Source organism: Chlamydotis macqueenii, chromosome 4, assembly GCF_036417535.1.
Source record: "Chlamydotis macqueenii isolate bChlMac1 chromosome 4, bChlMac1.mat, whole genome shotgun sequence".
In the NCBI taxonomy this organism is placed as follows: Eukaryota; Metazoa; Chordata; class Aves; order Otidiformes; family Otididae; genus Chlamydotis; species Chlamydotis macqueenii.
Genome location: NC_141559.1, coordinates 35538616 through 35559196, shown reverse-complemented (window position 1 = coordinate 35559196; position 20581 = coordinate 35538616).

Sequence of the window (20581 nt, the reverse complement as noted above, 5' to 3'; positions counted from 1 at the left end):
TCCCACCCCCAGGACTTCTCCTGGGACTTGGGGAGATGGTTGCCACCCTGGCACCTCACCTTGCTGTAGGAAGAGAATATACCTGGGTCCATAGGTGCCCCTTTTGTTCAAAATGACACCGTGAGACTCAACTCCAAAAATCCCTCAAAACCCAGCCCCTCTTTCCTGGGAAGAGCAGATTAATAGCATCAGCCATAAAGAATGAAACCCTAACGTGGTCTCTTAACCCCCCTCTGTGGGAGTTTCCCCCACTGCTCACATCTAGAGGCCCAAAGTGTGATCCCTGTAGGACCCCTCTACCTTGTAGGACCAGAGCAAAGGCCTAAATTGCCAACACAACCCCGTGTGCAGGGGGCAGCCCCTTGTCCCTCCCTGGCTGCTGTGATGGGCTGCAAATCAGTATGCCAGCCAGCAACAGGCACCGCTGTCCCTTCACTGGGGGGGACTGTGTCAAAGGGGGAGCTCGGTTCTCTGTACTCAAGAGCAACAGTGACTGTTAAGAAATCGCGGGATAATAGTCCTTTTGATGGATGCTCGGCTCGTGCTGTTGGGATGCAGCAGTTCTGGTGGGGCTGGGAAGGGGGAGGGGGCAGGGAGGCATATGACAGTGCCGATAACAAGTGGGCTTTGTATGCCCTGGACAGGGGCTCTCACAGCTGCTCCAGCCCCCTCTCCCACTTGAGGTAGTTTGGGTGGGAGAAGAGGCTACAAAAGCTAAAGGAAACAAGTATCACACAGATAAGATTTTAGTGATTCAGTCCCTGCCTCTCTTTAAAAAGCAAAGCTGCGGCAGAGCATCTCCCCCCGCCGTTCAGGCAGGGGCTCTGGAGAGGAGAGGCTGCTCTAGGCTGGTGGTCTGGCTGCTGCAGTGCCTCCCCGACAGGGAATGCCCTCCAGCGTGTCCCCCCAGTCTGTTTCCTTTCCCTGTCTAGCCGGTCAATATGTGCAGCCCGTGCTGGCCAAGGCCCCCACCTGCTCCTTGCCATCATTCCAAGGGCTTTGGTGGTGCTGATGTGGAGCCTGGTGGAAACCTGGAGCATCCTTCTGGGAAAGGGCAGGGCAGGCCATTAGCTCCCAACCAGCCTGTCCCAGTAAGCAGAGCAAGAAAATGAACAACCCTGGGGGTGGGCACCATGGCAGAGGGAGGACCACGGAACACACAGTGTCTAACCCATATTAACTCTGTGCACCCCTGGCTCTACCTCACCTGTCATCACTTGATGACAGTGGTTTTTTCTTATGACACATGTTCTCTGCGAATGGGGAGATAGTGATGATGGCAGCTGGCTACAGATTGCCAAAAAAACCCTACCCCCTCCCCCAAATTCCCAAGCAGAAAAACCGCACCCCAAAACCCACATACACTTTGTTTCTGTAATCCCTGTCCCAACAGGACATGAGCGCAGGCTCCCAGCCGGCATGTGTGGTTGCTCTTCCTGAGCTTTGAACAGCTGGGGGATTTGGAGATGCGATTAGCTCATACGATGCAGGCTCAATTAGCCAAGGAAGCATGGAGATTCCAGCTCCCATCGGGATCGATGCAGGCAGGACCTCTCCAGAGGGTTAATCACAGGGCAACTTGTGCTTCATCCGCGAATAACCAAGGTGCCTGTGTCCCCCCCATCCCACCCATGGCTGCTGTTGGAGTGGGAATGCTTGCCAGTGCCAAGCAGTGCCTTACCCCCTGGACCCAACTAAAACCTGCTTTCCTGCCCGTGGGCTGGGAGAGGGAAGGACTAACCGCAGCGGGGAGGGAGAGCAGGCGTGCATGCAGGTGCAGAAAGCTGGCAGCCAAACAAAGGGAGATCACAGGAGCAGATACGAGCGCATGCAGGCTACAGTGCTTGTCAGCACGGCTTTCTATGAGCAAGACCAAAGGCAAGGGGAGAGGGGGTGAAGGAGATGGTTTCTCATTGATGGGAAGATGCTAAAATGCACCAGCAATGGGACACCGGTGCTTTGTTTGAAACTGGGACCCCTGGGCAGGGCTTTTGTTACCACGAATGCTCTTTGCTTGGCCAGCTGGGAAAAGCAGCAGGCTCACCAGGCTGCTGGGGCATCCTTCAGGACAGACTTCCAAGCGCTTCCAGCCACCTCGAGATGAAGCAGGGCCCACATCTCTAACCATCTCAGTGGCACTGGCTTCCAAACTTCCCCCTGCACCAGTCTCCTTGAAAAGCTGAACGAAATCCGTGTGGATGCCTGATGAGCATCCCCAGCCTCAGCTGGTTTCTCATTTCCAAAAGCTGCCCTCAAATCTCTCATCTGCCTTTTCGAAGCGTTTTAAAGACACATAGCCCCTCACGTACCGAGACACAGAGACTCCCTCGCCAGAGGCAGGCCTCCGCTTGCAGAGCTGGTGAACCGGTTCCTGGGGTGCGAGTTGCATGGGCAAGCTCTCCCACGCACGGATGGGTTTAGCATATACCAGCTGCTAAATGTCGGCTCTCTGCGGAAAGCAGATGGACTTGGGAAGGATGAGGGGGGCCCCAAGGCACTTGGTGCTTTGGAAAAGGTTGCTCCTGGAGCCAGGGCTGAGGACTGCCAAAAGGCAAGATATTCACTGAGTTTTTTCCATTCTGTGAAGACCAGACTCGGGAATTAGATCAGGGAAGGCTGGTGAGGGATGAGGTTTGGGCCAGGCAAAGTGACTGGCAGAGGAGATGCAGTGAGCCAGCTTGCTTTCCCGGTCTTCCTTGGACGGGGAAGCAGGAGTCTTGCAGAACAAGCTAACAGCCCTTGACCAGTGCCAGGTGACTGCAAATAAGTGTCAAGCACCTTCCCAGGCGCCAGCTTGGGAAATAAACCCACCAGCCTCTTCCCAGTCCAGTTACTGGGACTCTCACAGAAGCAGCAGTAGCCTCCAGTGGAGCAGCTTTTGCAAGGGGCAGCAAACACCCTCTGGTCTCACGTCCCAGTACCCCAGGGTCTGACGCTCCTGCCGCACCCAGAAAACACAGCTAGGTCTGGAAAAGCCATCACTGTGGAAGGAGCAGACGCACAGACACGAGGCACCGCAGAAGAGCACAGCACTGATTTCTGCCTCTCTCCAATAAGACTGGCTTTTTTCCTCGCTCCTCAGTGCTGTTTGGTGTTTACAGGGGCTGGGAAACATTTGCTCCTTGCACTCCTTCCAGTGGAGCGTGGGAAAAGCTCTCACCCGAAGCAAAAAAACACGGGAATTTGCTTTCAAGTCTATTCTTCTCACTCCCTTTCTCTCCGAGTGAAAAGCCCTGAGCTGGCTTTTTTTTCTCTGCGAGGCAAGTTTTCTGGGCAAGGCAAACTGGCATTTGTCTCTCATGCTGTCAGCAGAGTGACAGGTGTCAGTGCAAGCTGAGTGGCATGGCAGTAGCAAATCAGCCAGGAGAGAGGGAGCGGTAGCAGGGTGGATGAGGCCTGTGTGCACCTCCTCCTCCTTTTAGATAAGGGAAATGGCACATTTCTGCTTCTGTAGAAAGACATAAGGGCTTGGTGTGGGGGGCATCTTACTCCCAGAGGGTGTACAGAGCCCTTGGTTTTGTGCTTGGCTCACTGATACAGGCAAAGAAGAAAGGAAAATTAGCATGAAAGGAAATGGAGGTTTCCCCCCCTGCTTACCGGCTCCGGAGCGAATAGGTAGTGAGCAGAAATACAAAAGCATCCTCCCCTATCAGGAGCAACACTGGGTTTCTCCCACCCCTCATCCAGCTGCCGTGTGCTGGATCTGTCTGGCAAAGGCAGCCCCTGCACCTGCACCTGGCACACGCAGGGGTCGAGTGCCATCAGCCCTACCTGCCAAAAGCTCCTGAGGCTGGGACAGGAATGTCCGCCAGCCCAGATGTTCTGTCCTTGCCGGCACCTCAGCCTCCGGAGAGCTGGCAGAAGGAGGCTTCCCACCCCACTGGCCACTGCCTGCCTCCTCTCCTGCCCTCTCCACCTGGTCCGGGAGTCCTGGCTGGGTGAGCCTGCAGGAGGCAGGGGGGTCTATTTGCCACAAGGTTGGGGTGATGCAGGGAGGCAGGGAACTTTCAAGTGGAAGAAAGAGACAAAGCCATGCACTTCCTCACCTGGGGGACCAGAAATCTCTCCTTCTCCAGAAAATAAGGCTGAGGGACCCAACTCGGTCAAATGGAGCTCTCGGGGAGCTGGCCTCTCCTCTGTTGCAGGCAGACAGCGCAGAAAAGGTGCTCCCCATGCCCAAGGATACTGCTAGGAGGGGAAGAAAGGCACCCCTATAGCCCTCCATAGACCTCTCTCCAGTATTACAGGGCAACCTTGGGGATCAGCGAGGGGACAACCGTAACTCCTGGTATGACCCAAGAGATCTGCTCTACGCCTAGACGAAAGAGGGAGGAATACCCTTTCTACTCAGAGGCTGAAGACAGACCTCGTGCTTCCAAACTCCATCCTACAAGTAACCTGATGCCCCCAGCGCAATTTTTCCTGTGTGAAACTCCCTCCGCAAGAGGAGCCTTAGGTGAGCAGCTGCAGAGGCAGCCAGATCCCGGGGGAGGTGTTTGCTTTCTCCATCTTCCCCCCGCTCCATACACACCCTCTTCTTAATTGTTTGCACATCAAGAAACAACTTGCCGTATTGCAGCCTCCCAAAAGGGAGGCAGGTATTGAACTCATAACCTAAAACTGTCTCTGAGGGAGACAGCCAGCACCCACCTCCCTCTGTTCCCACATCCTCTCCCTGGACTCATCCCTCCCTGAGCAGCAGCCATGCCCTCCCCTCGCTCTTCTCCACTCTTCGGCAGCTACACCCTTCACTGTTAATGAGCGCGGAGGAAAAAAAGCACAGAGCTGCCATTCTCTCTTAGACACCAAAACATCTCTGTGCATTAATAATCTCTTTCAAAAGCCCCTTCCTTGCACACATCTCCCACCACCCCCCCTCCCAGCCCCTAATGCTTTTCAGGAGTGACTGCGATTCATCTGAGGTGCGAAACAGCACGGTAAAATTTTAATACAGCCTGCACACGATGTGAAAGCACTCAAGCGTCTTTTAAGGAGCCTGCCTGTCTCTAGCAACCGCTTTGAAGGCGAGATCGCTTCAGCTCCGCATGAAGATCTTCAAAGAGAATATTTGGGACTGACTTTGACATGACTCAGAGAAGGCAGGAAGCCTCCAAACAGTTCCCTCAAAGGACGAGTGCCAGCAGAGGAACGTGCTGGCTCTCACTGTGCCTCCCTGCTGGGGGTTGGACCGTATGGGAAGGCCTGGGAGGACCAGAGCTGTGTGTACCTGTAGCATATAACTCCAGGATTCTTACCGAGTTCTGTGACCTCGTCCCCATCACCACAGACTCCTGCGGGGAAGAGATTTCCCCTACCACTGGTTCTTATATTGCACACTGATAGCCCTGGGACCCATGGTCTGCCCCTCGCTGTGATTTCAAGGGCTCAAAAGCAGGGGAGAGTTCTCCGTGCCCCAGGGTATGCACGTTGATAGGAAAAGTATGAAAATAAGGCAAAACACTTGGTTAGCCCAAACAGAAAGAGATGCTGATAGCACACAAGGTCACCTCTACAGCTAGTAAACAGAAGGGAAACAAAACCAGTGTCCCAGAAAGTGTGGCTAGGAGATGAGTGAACACGAAGAAACAGCACAGGCAAAGGAGGGTACTTCCCAAGAGAGGCTTTGGAAGCCTCCACAAGCTCAGCCAACAAATGTCCCTCAACTTTGCTGCTTTTCAATGTCACACACTCTTCCCTGGCTCCCTGGGCCTCTCCAGACCTACGAACAGCACAGCACTGCCCTCAGGCAGGGAAATGCTCTGGCCCTGGAGACCTTCAAACTCAGCTTGGGAACATCGAAGGCCAAAGCAAGAAGCTGAGCTTCGCATCTCCAGGCGTCCTGCCATGGGGTAGCTGGCAGCTCCTGGTGGTCTTGTGTTGTCTCTGTTCCGCACCATGGGCAGAACATCAACCAAAAGCACTTTGTCGTGAGTAGCGGGGACCTGCATCACTACTGAGCAGCTTTCACAGCTCCTTCCCAGACCATCCCTTCCCATTTAGCTGCCAAATTGGCCCCAGCAGTTTATGTCAGCCCAGGGCTGCTGGAAGGATGTTGGGAAGGTGCAGGCTGCAACCTTGCATGTCCTGTGCCATCAAGAAAGGGAGGGTGAAGCCACTGAGAAGAGGGTAGAGTAGGTTTGTGTCAGTAAAATTCCTGGTGGTACTGCAGCTTTTGGCTTTTCTCTACAAGTCATGCAATGTGCCAAAGTAATTTGCCTCCTAGGCCACCACAAAAAGGATTTGGAAAGGCAGAAATGCCTTTCTTGAAAATTCAAAAGCAAATCACACCACCACCTCCTCTTCTCAGCATGGAGATAGTCACCCCCCTCCATAGGCAGTGCCAGCACACAGGGCTGGCAGGGAACAAGGTCCGAGACCTGGCCCCCAAAACAGGGTGCCTTGACTCAAGCAAGTGGGAGAAAAGGGAGCGAGCCAAACCCAAGGTCTGGGCAGCGCAGCTGTAGGCTCCCAGTCTGGGAAGTGCACAGGCAGGGGAGGACAGGGACAACAGCCCTCACAGTTTGGAGGAAAAGACTCTTGGCATCAAGGCAAGGCAGCTCCCATGACTGCAGAGGGGATGTCTGGGGAAGCACAGGGCAGCTGAGCTCTACTGCACTGCAGAGACAAGCCTGAGAGGACTCTAAAGTGCACAGACCTGTACAGGGTTGAGGGGAATACAACCACCTGAGCCCCAGGTTTACATGGAGGTGGTGCAAATTTTGAAACTCTTTTGGAGTCTGGAGCTACCCATGGAGAGGGATCAACCTGTTATCAAACTCTGGATCACTTCTCGCTTCAAAAGAGACCATTCCCTTTCCCAGGGCTGAAGACATAGCCATGTTTGCCTGCAGAAACCTCTTTACTTAGCAGAACTGAGCATTTGCAGTTACTCAGAGAAGAGCAGCCTGAGGCACTTGGCCTGGCTGTCAGAGAGCAACAGGTGCAGAGAAAATACCCTGACCCAGGCTGCACCTAGTCTGAAAAAACCCCAAACAGGGGCTTATTTCGGGGAAAAATCAGTGGATTTCAGAGCTGAGCTGTATTTGCAGGAGATTCGGCAGACATTTTTGAAAGGAGAGCTCTCCAAGTCAACTGGGAAGTGAAAAAGGCATGCGTCCCAACCTCTTACCAGAGTTAGCCCAGAGAGGGAAGAGAGGCAGCATCTCACCTGCAGCAGGGCCGTTGAAATATATCAGCGATGTGCCCGGGCTGAGGATGAAGCTTCTTATGCCTGGTTTGTGCTCTCTCAGTTGCAGGAAGATGCAAGACGGTGACCTAGCTGCTTCCTGGACGTCTCTTACTCCTAAAAGGTTGCAGTCAGCAGTACTTCACAGGAGAATGGAGGCAACTGAATGCAAATTACGTGTATGCAATTTAAGAAAATAGCAAAACTCAATTAGCTAATGGGCACACTTAATGTTGGCTGACACACCAATGAGCATAGGCATGTCTGTGAGGGAACGTCAGAGTTTCTGTGTGCTCACACCCCTTGTATCTCAAAGCCACCTTCTGAATTAGGAGTGAGAGGGGAGAGAGAAAGTAGCCAGCAGTCCTGTGAGGGAGTGACAGATAGGATGGCTGAGCAAAGGGTGGTATGACCAGAAGGGATCACAAAATCAACAAAATAGGGCTTAAGCAGAGTCACTGTCAGCACTTGTACGTGAGCAAGGAATTGCCTACAAAACATCATTGTGGAGAAATCCCCCAAACCCTCTGCAGGAACTCAACATGCTGGGGAGCCTCCCTAACATGTCCGTACACTAATGCACACTGTATAAACCGGAATAAACGTGAGGAACTACAGATCTGAGTGCAGTTGCAGGGCTGTAATCTTGTGGTGGGATGGCTCTCCCGACTGGAGTGTTGCAACGGAGGGATACAGGCTCCTCAGGAAGGACAGGATGGGAAGATGAGGAGGGGGAGTTGCACTTCATCTGAGAGAGCAGCTGGAGTGGATGGAGATCTGCCTGGAAGAGATAAGGAGCCAGCTGAGAGCTTATGGACTAAGACTAAAGGGAGAAAAGGTAAAGGTGATGTTATTGTAGTGGGTGTCTGCTGTAGGCCAACTGACCAGGAAGAACAAGTGGATGAGGCCCTCTACAGAAAGGAGCAGCTTCATGTTCACAGGCTCTGGTGTCCCCATGGGGGACTTCAGCCACCCTGGTATGTGCTGGAGGGACAACACAGCAAGACATAAATGATCCAGGAGGTTCCTAGAGTGCATTGATCATAAATTCCTCTTCCAAGTGACAGAGGAGCCAACAAGGAGAGGTACTTTGCTGGACCTCACACTCATCAACAAGGAGAGCCTCACTGCAGATGTGAAAATGAAAAGCAGCCTTCGCTTCAGTGACCATGAGATAGTGGAGTTCAGGATCCCAAGGGGAGAGAGGAGAGGGAGAAGCAAGCTCACAACCCCAGACTTCAGGAGAGCAGACTTTGGCCTCTTCCAAGATTTGCTTGCAAGAGTCCCATGGGATAAGGCCCTGGAGAGAAGAGGGGAGGGGTGTGGGAAGGCAAGCAAAAAAGCTGGTTAATATTCAAGGATCACCTCCTCCAAGCTCAAGCAAGCTCCATCTCAACAAATATGTAGCCAGGCAAAAACACCAGGAGGCCTGCGTGCATGAGCAAGGAGCTCCTAGCCAAACTCAGACACAGAAAGGAAGCCTACAGAAGGTGGAAGCAAGGATGGGTAGCCTGAGTGGAATACAGAAACGTTGTCTGAGCATCCCTGTCCAAATTCAATTTAAGTTGGGGTTTAGCTTTCCTAACTCCAGAAAGTGAGGTGGATTGAAAACTGGCCAAATGGCCGGGCCTGGAGGGTGCCCATCACAGGCAGGAAGTCTAGTTGGAGGCCAGTCACTAGTGGTGTACCCCAGTGTTCAAGATTGGGTCCAATCCTGTTCAGTATCTTCATTAATGATACAGATGATAGGGCAGACTGTGCCTTCAGCAACTTTGCTGATGACACTGAACTGGGAGAGATGTCTGATAAGCCAGAGGGCTGTGCCGTCCAAAGGGACCTGGGCATGCTGGGGAAGTGGGCTAACAGCAAATGAAGTTCAGTGGCTTTATAAAGTTCAACAAAGAGAAGTGGAAAGTCACATGCCTGGAAGGAACAACCCTAGGCACCAGTACATGCTGTGGGCCACCCAGATGGAAAGCAGCTTGGCAGAAAAAGACCTTGTGGACCTGGTGGACACTAAGTTGAACATGAGCTGGCAATGTGCCCGTGCAGAAAAGGCTAACAAGTACCCTGGGCTGCATTAGGAGGAGTGCTGCCAGCAGACAGAAGGAGACGATCCTTCCCTCTGCTCAGCGCTGGTGAGGCCACACCTAGAGTGCTGTGTCCAGTTCTGGGCTGCCCAGTACCAGAAAGACGTGAACATACTGGAGAGAGTCCCACGGAGTGCCATGAAGATGATAAAGGTACTGAAACATCTCTCCTGTGAGGAAAGGCTGCAAGAGCTGGGATTGTTCAGCCTGGAGAATGGAAGACTCAGGGGCGATCTTATTAATGGATACAAATACCAGAAAGGAGAGTGCTCTTTTCAGTGGTGCCCAGTGTCAGGACTGGAGGCAATGGGCACAAACTGAAACACAGCAGGTTCCATCTGAAGATCAGGAAACACTAACCCTTTTTTAATGTGAGAGTGACTGAGCAGTGGCACAGGTTGCCCAGAGAGGCTGTGGATTCTCCATCTTTGGAGGTATTCCAAAGCTGACTGGACATGGCCCTGGGCAGCCTGCAGAAGGTGGAAGCAAGGAAGAAGGTGGCCGTGCTTGACCGGGGGAATTGGACTAGATGACCTCCAGAGGTCCCTTCCAACCCCGACCATTCTGTGATTCTGTGAAGTTCTAACCCCTCACAGGAGGGCACACTTATGCCATGGAACCAGTTGTGCTGAGCCAGTTGATGCTGCTAAACAGCCACTAAGTGGAGGGACAGTACCCCAAATGAAGTGACAGAGCAAACTGGTTGAATGTTGTAGTCCAACTTGGCTGGAGTACGCACCTCCAAAAAGCCACTTGGGACCTGAGGTCTGTAACACCTTACAGGCTTTCTGGCACAGTAGCTGTGATGGAAAAGGATGCAGTACAAAGAGACAAAAGGATACAAGAAGGTACAGCCATGCTGACCAGATTCCTGCTTGTAACCCACACAGGACTCCTCAGGGTTTATGCCACAAACCCAAGATGACCAAATCTTCCTATTTCTTTGAGCACAGCCACTCGATAATACTGTTGTGCCTCTTCCAGGGCCCACAATAATGTTCTTATCTAAGAACAACCAAGGTCCATGAAGGCCATAATAATGTCTTCAACAGTGGCCAAAAAGCACAGGCATCTGGAGATCTCCTGGTCTCCAGTAAGCTTGCAGGGCTTCTTGGGCCAGAGTTGGTGTCTTTGGATTTAGCATTCCCAGGCTCTTCCATGAATAACTCCAGTTTCTCATGGAGCCCCTAGAAATTGCAGGAGCCCCTCTGCAACATCACGCAGCAAGTAATTCTGCGCTGGGCTGGGGAAAGAACTCTCTTATTTTGAACCTTGTCACTTGTTACCTCTATTCAACACTTTCTAGATCCTAGTTCTTGTGTTGGAAAGGCAGTGCACACTCATGCCCCCCTTGGCATACGTGGATTTATCAACCTTTCTTGTACCGTCCTTCAGAAGTCTCCTCTTTCTTCCTCCTAGGCACTGCACCAGGCTGCTGGTGCTCCTCATGGAGTGTATTCACAGCCCAAACAAAGCAGCAGCTGACAATAAACAGCATACAGGGATGAGACAAGCCACTGCATGTCAGAAGAACGCTGATGAGAAGATTGCTTTACAAGCAGAGTGCAATACCGTCTGTCCCAGGGTAGGTATCACCTACGGAGGTGGCTCATGCAGAGCAAGGTGAGAGTCCCACCAGCATGGAAACAGGGCAGGGACAAGACACACCAGTCTGATCATGGCCAGGAGTGCTGAAACGCCAAGGTACTGTGCCAGGCTATGATGTGCGACAGGCACAGTGCCTTGGCATTCGTGCCAGCTGGCTCTTGGAGCAGTGCAGAAAAAAAAAAAACACGGCAGGGTGGGAAGATATATAGTATGTTTCTGTGCTATCCCCTTTCCCAGGGGCTGTTTTTGCTAAGATAAGGTTTGACCTCTCAAAAGCAGCATCAGACAAACCTAGTCCCCCTTGGTATTTTATCGCTGGGCAATGATTTATAGAGCAGTCTAGCAGCAAATCCAGCCAAGGCAGAAAAAAATTTAAAAAAAATAGGATAGAACTGGATTCTGTTTGGCTTTGCAGCTGTAGCTGACATCAAGTTGAACATCTCTCTGAAAGGTCAGCTCTGCAAAGACAAGCCTGCTGGCACATTGTTGGGCTGGAGACACCAGTCACCAAGTGAAAGTCTCTGTCTGGTGCAATGCCAGACAAACTCAGAACCAAAAGGGAACCTCTGCCATAAAAAAAACCCTACCTTCTCTAAAGAAAACAGCAGGGACGGGTGCTGGTCTCTTCCTGAAGAGAAGGGAAAGCCTTGGTCCCTGTGTGAGGCTTGCAGCTACTGGCCTTGGGTTCTAGCTATGTGGGCTTGTGTCCTTCATTGAGATGGGCCAAAATGCAACCAGGAGCGGCTGCACATACTGTGGGTAGAAAATTTTCAGAGCCACTGGGAGCTGGAATTTGTGCTGTGAGTAAGACCAGCTCCTACAGAGTGAGTTAGCGGATGTTTTAGGTGATTCATTGTCTTCTGATAACTGCCCAGCTCCTCCGGCATTGCTGGCGTGCAAAAACAAGGTAGGTCTGGGTGAATCAGAGGGCGGAGGGGAGAGTATCAGTCGTAGTTAGCAAAGACATGCACAGGTTTATTCAGGGACCAAGCTGTAGACTGCCACTATTTTCCAAGGTCTGCTGTGAGCTTCCTGGAAAAACTAGGTCTTCTTTGCTGTCAGGTTTGAGGTGTGCCTTGGGAGCAAGCCCCTTGCTCCATCCTCCACGGACAGGAGCTGGCATGAAAGGCTAGGAAAGCCAGGCTGAGCCGCTCTCCAAAAACAGGTCCGGTGAGTCCCCTGTGCCAGGCAGCAAGAGATAAGGTCTCACTGGTGCTGCCTGGATGATCCTGGGTGTCTCCAAAAGATGGGAGCACCTTTTCTTCTATCTCCTGCTGGCCTCCAGGACACATCTCCAGATTTTTTTGCCTTGGTTTCTCTGCCAGGCACCTAAGCTACAGTAATTTGTTTACCTCTGCAACTGCCAAGACTATTTGACATCTTGAGTGCCCATAGGTTACTTTGGAGAGGCCAGATGGATGGTGAGGTCTGGAGGATGAAGAAGGGAGCAAGGAACTCAGTGCCAGTTCATACCTACATCACCAATAGCTTCTCACTTTAAACCAGAGGTCAGGTATTTGTCACGGAACAAAAAGGAGCAGAAAACACAGAGGACTTTGCAATGCAGCTCAGTGGCCTTCAATATGTCCCAGGGCAAACTTTGTAATTATACCTTATTCTAATTACTGCTGTAGCAGCAAAGACAGCAAAACAACGGAACAGACACCAGCACCCAGGGCACCCTGCGCAGTCCTGGCCATGGGAAAAGATGCAAGCATTCCCAGCCCTGGCTATTAAATCCCAAATTCTGGTGCTCAGAAAGCTCAGCAACAAGCTTGCAAGTTCAGACATTTCAGTAAGGCTATTTCAAATGCAGCGGCAGGCCTGAGGGAGGAATGCAAGGTCAGCTCTTCTGCATGTGCTGTGTTTCCACTGTACATACGAGTAATATGGGGCCACTTCACAGGGCACTAACACCTGGCCAAAGAAAAAGAAAGGACTGTTGTGTCCAAGTGCAATGCAGATGTGCTCCTGATGCAGGGGAATAACCCAGTTTCGGTAGGTATGGAACATTTTATTTTGCTGACCCTTGGCAGCATTGCTTGGATGAGCCCCTCCACAGTGTCCAGGCTGAAATCCCAGTGCTGCAGGAGCAATTCCTTGCAAGTAGCTTTTTGTAAAAGGGAGAGGAGAGGAAAAGAGAAGAGCAGAGGAAAGATCTGAGAATTAGCAAAGCTCAAATGTTTGCAGGTGGCCTTAGACTGAATTGGCTAGCTCTGTGCCCAGTATTTGCCTTGACAGTGATTGCTTACCAGTGAGGAGACAGCTTATGTGCTGAAAAGCTAGTGATGGACATGAGAAGAAACTAGGAGGGTGAAGAGGAAGGACCAAGTGGTGGGTGAGACCATCACTGTCGTCCATTTGAGGAAAGCAAATTGATGACTCTGCTGCCTTTCTTGCATTTAGGTTTCACATAAAAGTTGAAACCAGAGGTGAATAACTCATTGAAGGGATCAATTACCCCCCACAAACCACCAAGATAAAAAGATAACTAGCTAAGGCTTAGCAGTCTCTCTTTTAGACACCTACAGCCAAACTCTTGCCCCGGCATTTAGCCATGATGACGAACAGGGGGTCGGGAAGTGGGCCAGGATTGCGAAACAAGAGGTTCACGAACTTTCAGCTAGGTGAAATGTAAAAGCTACAGCAACAATCATTATCAGAGGAGGAGCCATCTCCAATTCCCGAGCCACGCTCTCCAAGAACTGCTAGAGGGCTGGAGCAAAACCAAGGAAGTGCCACAGAATGAGAAGAGCAACCTGCTTAAAAGGCTTGAAGTCAAATTATAGATCCATAATTCAGTGCCTGGAAAATTGACCTGCACAAAGGATTAATTCAGAGGCACCAAGGGACTAATAGGGGGGCTGAGAAGCAGACAATTAGGATTTCTTAAAAACTATTTTATACCAAACCATTTTTATTTCCTCTCTCAAAAATTTGGCAGATAAAGGGGAAGGAGCAGATTTTGACTTCCAGAGAGGACTTAGTATTATTCCATTCAGACTTCTTGTCAGAATGGGAAATACCATCTAGATGAAAGATGGATGTAAATTTGGTGCAAAAATAACGTCTTGATCTGGTGATGAGCTATTAATGGCTTACAGTCAGACTAGGAGGACATATACGGAAAGGAACAGCAGGAAAATGGTCCTGGCTTTGGTATTATTCAGTGCTGCCATATTGTGGGCTAGAAGCCATGCTATGCTGCCTTAGAAATATTGTGGATAATGTTAAAGAAAACAAGACCAGAGGAATGCCAGAAAGTAGATTAATCAGATGACCTTAAAAACCTGTCAAAGACAGGATTTGACATCAGTCAGACGAAATTCAGGCAAGTCAGGTGTGAAATGTTTGGAAATCAGATCAATTCAACCCAAGGAAAGAATGGGACATGGGATGACCCCATCTTGGATGCAAGACCACCATCCTCCAACCCTCCATACTTTCTCAGGTGCTCTAAACCCACCATATGACAGCTTCCCATGGTCACTAATATTAAGCCCCCCAGTCTCTGAGTGAGGGCACCCAGTACATCTTAGGGCCCACCAGCAGGCAATCAGGTACCTCACGAGAGAAACAAGTTCTGCCAGGCACTTCGTACAGGCTGGAGCACACTGGGCATCCTCCCAGGAGTCAAGCAGTCTCTCAGAGCTTTGAAACAGCCTGGTGTTTCAGGAAAAGAGAGGACTTCTGTGACATTTCATAAAGAGCTTTCTCACCCTGATGATTTAGCAGCAGTCTCTGAAACTCAGCAGCAAAAAGTCCCCCAGATAGGGCTACCAGTGATGATCTTTACCCAGTGAATTTTTATTATAAGAGGATAGGAACCATGGTGAATGGTGATATTCCTTGTCACACACTCTCCCTTTGCCCCAGCCTCTAGGTCAGTGGCTTTTCAGTCAAGCATGTGTGTTTGAACATTCAAACAACAGGTCCAGGAAGCACACATCACTTTGGGATTGCAGAGGTTGCCTGTTGTCCTTCCCAAGGGGACACAAGACTAGAAAGAAGCAAATGCTGGCAGAACTGCAGGGCATAGGTCTGGAGGGGTGGGTTTTTTACCTTGGTATAAAAGGGAAGGCACAAAGTACTCAAGACTAATCCTGCTCTGCTTGTACCTGTGCTTCGCGTTCTCTGTGGCTGGTGATTTCACCAGCCTTTCCATGTCAAAATCAATTAGTTTTGCCTCCACTGATATACTGACTGACTCAAAAGTATGTGTTGATGATATCAGGAGTGCTGAAGGCAGGCTGTACTGCGTGAATCTGACAGCTTGCCAAGAAAAAAAAGTATTTTCCTTTGATTTGCAAGATTTCTCTGACTAATCTGGAAGAGTCCTGTGCTTTCCTCCAAAGGGGACAGGATCGTCCTGTGGAGGAAACCAGTCTGTTCACCAGCAAGTAACATGGGAACAAGATGCAACTATCCTTCCATCCAGAACGTCCACGTAATTCATAAATACAGTGGGGGAATTTCCTATTGTCAAGGTGGAGGTCTTGTCCCACCCATGTTCTCATCCTATCCACCATCAGAACAAAATTCCATAGACTAGGAGTTCCTCTCTTTCTCAGTCCGCAGAACAGGCATGGGACACAGCTGCCTCCCACCCAGGGTTTTCTCAAGAGGAAAGGTTTAAGTAGGTCTTTTCTTCTGCGGCCTTGGCCATATGTCCCGTGGTTTGACCTACAGAGCTGACCAAACTGCTAAAAAATATGTAAAGACACAGTCACAAGCCATTTGCGCTTTGATTTCAGGCCTTTCAACCCAATGAGAGATCAAAGGACGTGCAGATGAGTCACATTTACAGTAACAAGATGAACTCCATCATGAAGCACTGCCTTCGCCTTGCCAGTTGCAACATGCTCTGCACCCACGGGCATTGGCATTGCCCTTTAGCTCCCAAGCTCTGTGGCCCAGGAACAGGACAAACATGCAATTTCCACAGCCAGACACAGCTTTAACTGCCCTCTTCGCCCTGTCTGAAAAGAGCTGCACCTTCAAAATCCAGCATAAGAGTTTTGCATCCAAACCACTCTCAACCATTTCAGGATTGAGTGAGACAAAAATAGATGTAGCTGCAATAATGTCTTTTGTATCATTCTCTGAATTGAAAGCAAAAACTCAGAAGCTGCACTGGGCAATCTGGCAAGTCCAAGTGCAGCAGTCTGGAAGTGAGGAGGTTTAACCAGATGAGTGAATAGCTGGGGGGCATCTAGTAAGGCTTTCAACAACTCATTCCCAGGATCTAGGCTGAATAGCGTTGAGAGCCACAGCTGGGCTGCAGAAACAGAGCAGGAACAACCTCAGCGCTCGCTAATGGATTTACTGCTCCCTGCAGGCGTTACAGAATGCTGTCGCCAAATTGCAGCTCCCTCACACTGAGTTTTGAGCAGGGGGAACAGCCAAGACTCTTACGGGCTGCAGGCCTGAGTATGATAAGCTACCTCTGGGCCACAGCCCCAGAGTGGGACCTGCCAGCACAAGACCTTGCACACCCACCACATCCCCTGGTCTCTGATAACCCCTCTAAAGTGCATTTTTGGGGCTGCCCTCACCACCATGGCCAGCCTGGAGGGCAGCAGGTCAACAGCGAGATGGAAGGCTAATAAATCTGCCTACAGAAGTTACGACCCTGAGGCTGGAGAGCTGGGGCACGGAGCGGCGTGCTGGGTGCTGACCACCGCTGCCTGCGCTCTGGGGAGGACACACAGGCATCTGTTCCGCATTCAGCTAGCAGGGAGTACTGAGGTCCCTGTCTTGCCCGGAGGCTCGTCCTTGGCCTCCCAGAGGGCACAAAGACAGCGGTGTCTGTGTCCAGGGAGGAAGCTGGTCTGAGAGAAACCCATTGCCACTGCAGCTGTTAGCACAAAGCAGAGCGTGTCGCGGCTGCACTCACAGGCTGCCTGGGCTGTGGCTTGAAAGCAAAGAGCTGTTGATGGGGAACCCTCAGTTTGCACCCTTAGAAACGCCCCCACTCCAGATTCTAGAAGAAAAAGCAGCAAAATTGAATGGTCAGAACTAAGTCCTTCAACCTGGACACCTGCCTAATGAGACTTTCCTGTGGGATGGAGACTGAGGAGAAGCTTAGACAAGCAGGTCTAATGCTAAAAAACCCATCAGGCCATCCCGCTTTGCTCCCAGCCTGCAGGGGTTCAGGTTTCAACAGCAAAGCAAATGCAGGTGGCTAGTGGACCTGTCCGAGGGGCTAGACCAGAGGAAATTGCAACCCTCCAAGTGCCCCCAGGTGCCATTCCCAGCCAGTCCCTGTCCTCTACAGCAGGCAGGACACAGGGGGCTGCCAGGCTCTGCAAAGTGAATTCTCCTAAAGTGAGAGAGAAGGGCGAAGGACGCACAGCCAGGGTCAAGCATTGTGCCTGCTGGGCAACTGCCAGACATGGGGCAGCCCAAGGCGGCACAGCACCTGTACTGCCATTTGCCATGTCAGTAGACCTCACTGCCACACAGCTTGGTGTCCAGCATGGGCCGAGGCCCCTCTGAACCCGAGAAGTGGTTGGGTACAATATCACTTTGCGTGACATGCAGGCAGTGTAGTGGTATGGGGGGGAAACTTGCTGTATGTGACACAGGCCAAACCTCAGGGTCAGTGGGATGTAAACAGGAATTACCAGCTGCAGGATCCTGCTAAGCAGCCCTGGCCCCAGCTTGGCAAACAGGATGCTGAGAGATCCTGCTGCTGCTGCTGAGGACAAGGCCTGCAGCAGCAAGGGGAAGGGGATCAGAGTAACCCCCTCACAAATATGTGCCCCCCCCCCCCAGCCTCAGTGTCACAAGCTCAGCAGACAGCGTAGGGGCAGAGCTGCCTTCCTGCAGGGAAGCTCTTCTCCTCTCCAGAGCCACTTTTTGAAAGCTCAGCGGGATCTGGGAGTCTGGATCAGACTGAGGATCACAGAGGAAGCTTTGGAGACTGTTGGGTGCATGTGTAGCCCAGCTGTGGCCATTTCTGGCATCAGGCAAGGCCCAGCTGTTACACCAAACTCTGCTCAGTTGATGCCATAATGGTGTAACCCAAAATCCACACTGATCCTACACTGAGCCACTGTCACCTAAAAGACATCAGTACCTGTCCAGTCTGGGGTCCCGTTACCACCAGTGCGGGAAGCAGTCACCTAGGGAGGCAGGGAACAGGCTGAACACAGCAGTATTTCCCCAAATACATTCCCAGCCTTCAACGACGCAGGGTATCTGAGGCTGGAAACAGCAACCCAACACTCAGTAGCCAATCAGGGATTTTTTTTTTTCCAATTTTTTTTTTTTTCTTGGAATCAGTTTCAAGCCCTGACCATCCTGCCTTGGATCTTTTCCAGTTCCAGTTAGCTCAAGGCCTTCTGCAGCTCTGCTGCTCCTCCAGTTTGCAAAGGGGAATGTTAAAAAAAAAAAAAAAAAAAAGCGAGCCAACTCAACCAGGCCTAGAGGATAAAGTTTCCATCACATTCTTAAAGAGATGACTTTGTCAAGGTAGGAAAAACTAAGTCACAGCCTTGGAGAAGGAGAAAACACCAAGTAAGGTGGCTCTCCCCACCCATCAGCCAGGGAAGTGTGGGAAGGAAGGCAGTTTCAGCCAGACCATTTTATCTCTGAAACCAGATGGCTTTAAATGCTTCCCCAGAGCTTGGAAAGGCCGGGCTCTGCTTTGAATTGCCTTTCATACCCCTCATTAAAAAGTAAAAGGGAAGAAATGAACAATCTATAAGTTTGTGGCACCGGGAAACAGCTCTGTTAATCCCATTTCCTTCCCTGTGCTTACTCAGGGCAGGTTATCCAGCATCAGAGCCACATCACCTAATCTGTTTATCGTTGCCCCGCAATCAGGAGCCTGGGCACCAGCCCAAAGGGCAGAGCATTCTCCTGGGTGTTTTTAATAAAGTGGAAAGGCCTAGGTTGTTAAACCTGACCCCGGTGCTTAATTGCAATGCTCCCAGCACCCAGCTTCTACTTGCTGCTGGAAATCCAAGCAGTGGCCACCTCCCAAACCCAAGCCTGTGGGAGCAAGGGCAAGAAGGGCAGAGCATCACTGGGGGAGCTGGTGAGAGGAAAGGAAAGATGCTGCAGGGAGAGGCACCCTAGGGCAGGCAACTGCAAAGCCCAGGGTGGGAGTACCTGTGGCACCCCTTGCATCCCAAGCAGCAAGCCTCTGGATTTCTTGGCCTGTCTGGGAAAAATGTGGGCAAATCCAACAAGATGCAGAATCTCTCCCTTTCCAGCAGAGCTGGTGCACATCCCATCTGCTGTTCTAGGATGGGGAACAAAGCCTTCGTCAGCTGTGTAGGGCTCAGGGCTTGCTCCCACCTACTCACAGCTACAGCTCTTCCTGGCTGGTCCACAAGCGACCACCACTTTACCTGCCAGTATTGCCATCAAGCTGTGCTTTATCACCTTAGCAAAATCCTCCTGAGCTCAGAAGGAGCCGAATGGCTCTGACAGGCCCTCATGGATGGCACCCAGGCTCACCGTGCCAACCAGCTCACTACCAGTCCTTTCTCTCTGCCTTCCTCTCTCCCAGGACTACATCTCCTCACAGCCAACCTCCACCTTGTGTCCCAGTGGAAAGGAAAATACAGCCTCCTGCGAGAGTCAGGGCTAGAAAATTTCAGGCTCTTTCAGGGGTGGGGGTCCCATGGCAGAAGGGAGCCTCAGGCAGCACATCAAGCAGGCAGCATTTGGAGTGTTGGGTGGACCCAAAGCTCCGAGGGCAGTAATGGAGTCAATAGCTAAACTAGAGTAAAAGTTTAAAAAGTTAATGGGACAGAAAGAGAAACAGCAAACCCCTAGTTTAGTTTCTCAGCTGAGGAGTGCCAAATGTTAGCAAACTACTGGCTGCGTATGACAAAGCCAGGTGTCCCCACTCTGGAGCTACATGCAGCTGGCTGTTGGCATTGCTGCCCTGCAGAGGCAGCTGGGGACAGGACCCTCTGGATGAGTCCAGCCCACCTCTGCCTTCCAGCTGGGCCAAGATCCAGTGATCAACAGCTCCATGATCTATCCCCAAAAGGATCTGGCATCCACGGAGCAGCAGGGCTCTGGGGGCACTCACAGAATAGCAGTAGGATGGAGGAGTGGGAAAGGGAGCCAGGGAGCAGCTGGTCCAGCACAGAGCCACCCAGACCTCGAGGTGGCCAAGGGCACGAAACCAGCGATGCAAAGATGCTGTGGGGCACACACACAGTCCCCAGACCAGCTGGGGTTGTTCATCCCAAATTAATCCGCAGAGGATGCTGCCCTCTTTTGGGCTCAGCGTGACCAGCGGAGATTCAGAGAAATTTGGAGACGCCCGAGAGCAGTGCCTTTTGGGGCTCAAAACCCCACGTAGGGAGGGATTTTTCAAACTTGGTGACTTCCCTTACCTGTCTCACTCCTGTCTCACCGCTGCGCCCGCGGGGGCCTCTGAGCGCGGCCTGGGGAGGGAAGAGCGGGGCCAAGCTCAGGACCGGTACCCAGAGGACAGGGAGATGCTCGCTGGGATGAAGAGCAAGAAGATGAAGGCCATGGGGCTGGGAAGGTCTCCTGGGCCTGGGGAGGACCACGGGGTCCTTAGCAACTGTGAGAGCTGCTAGCATTTAATCTTCATTAGTGATTTCCCTAAATTAACTGAGATTTAAATAAATTTAATGAAGTGAGTTGTAACGCCGTCCTGTCCATCCCCGGCAGGGAGGAGCAGCGACCCAGCGCAGCGTGACGC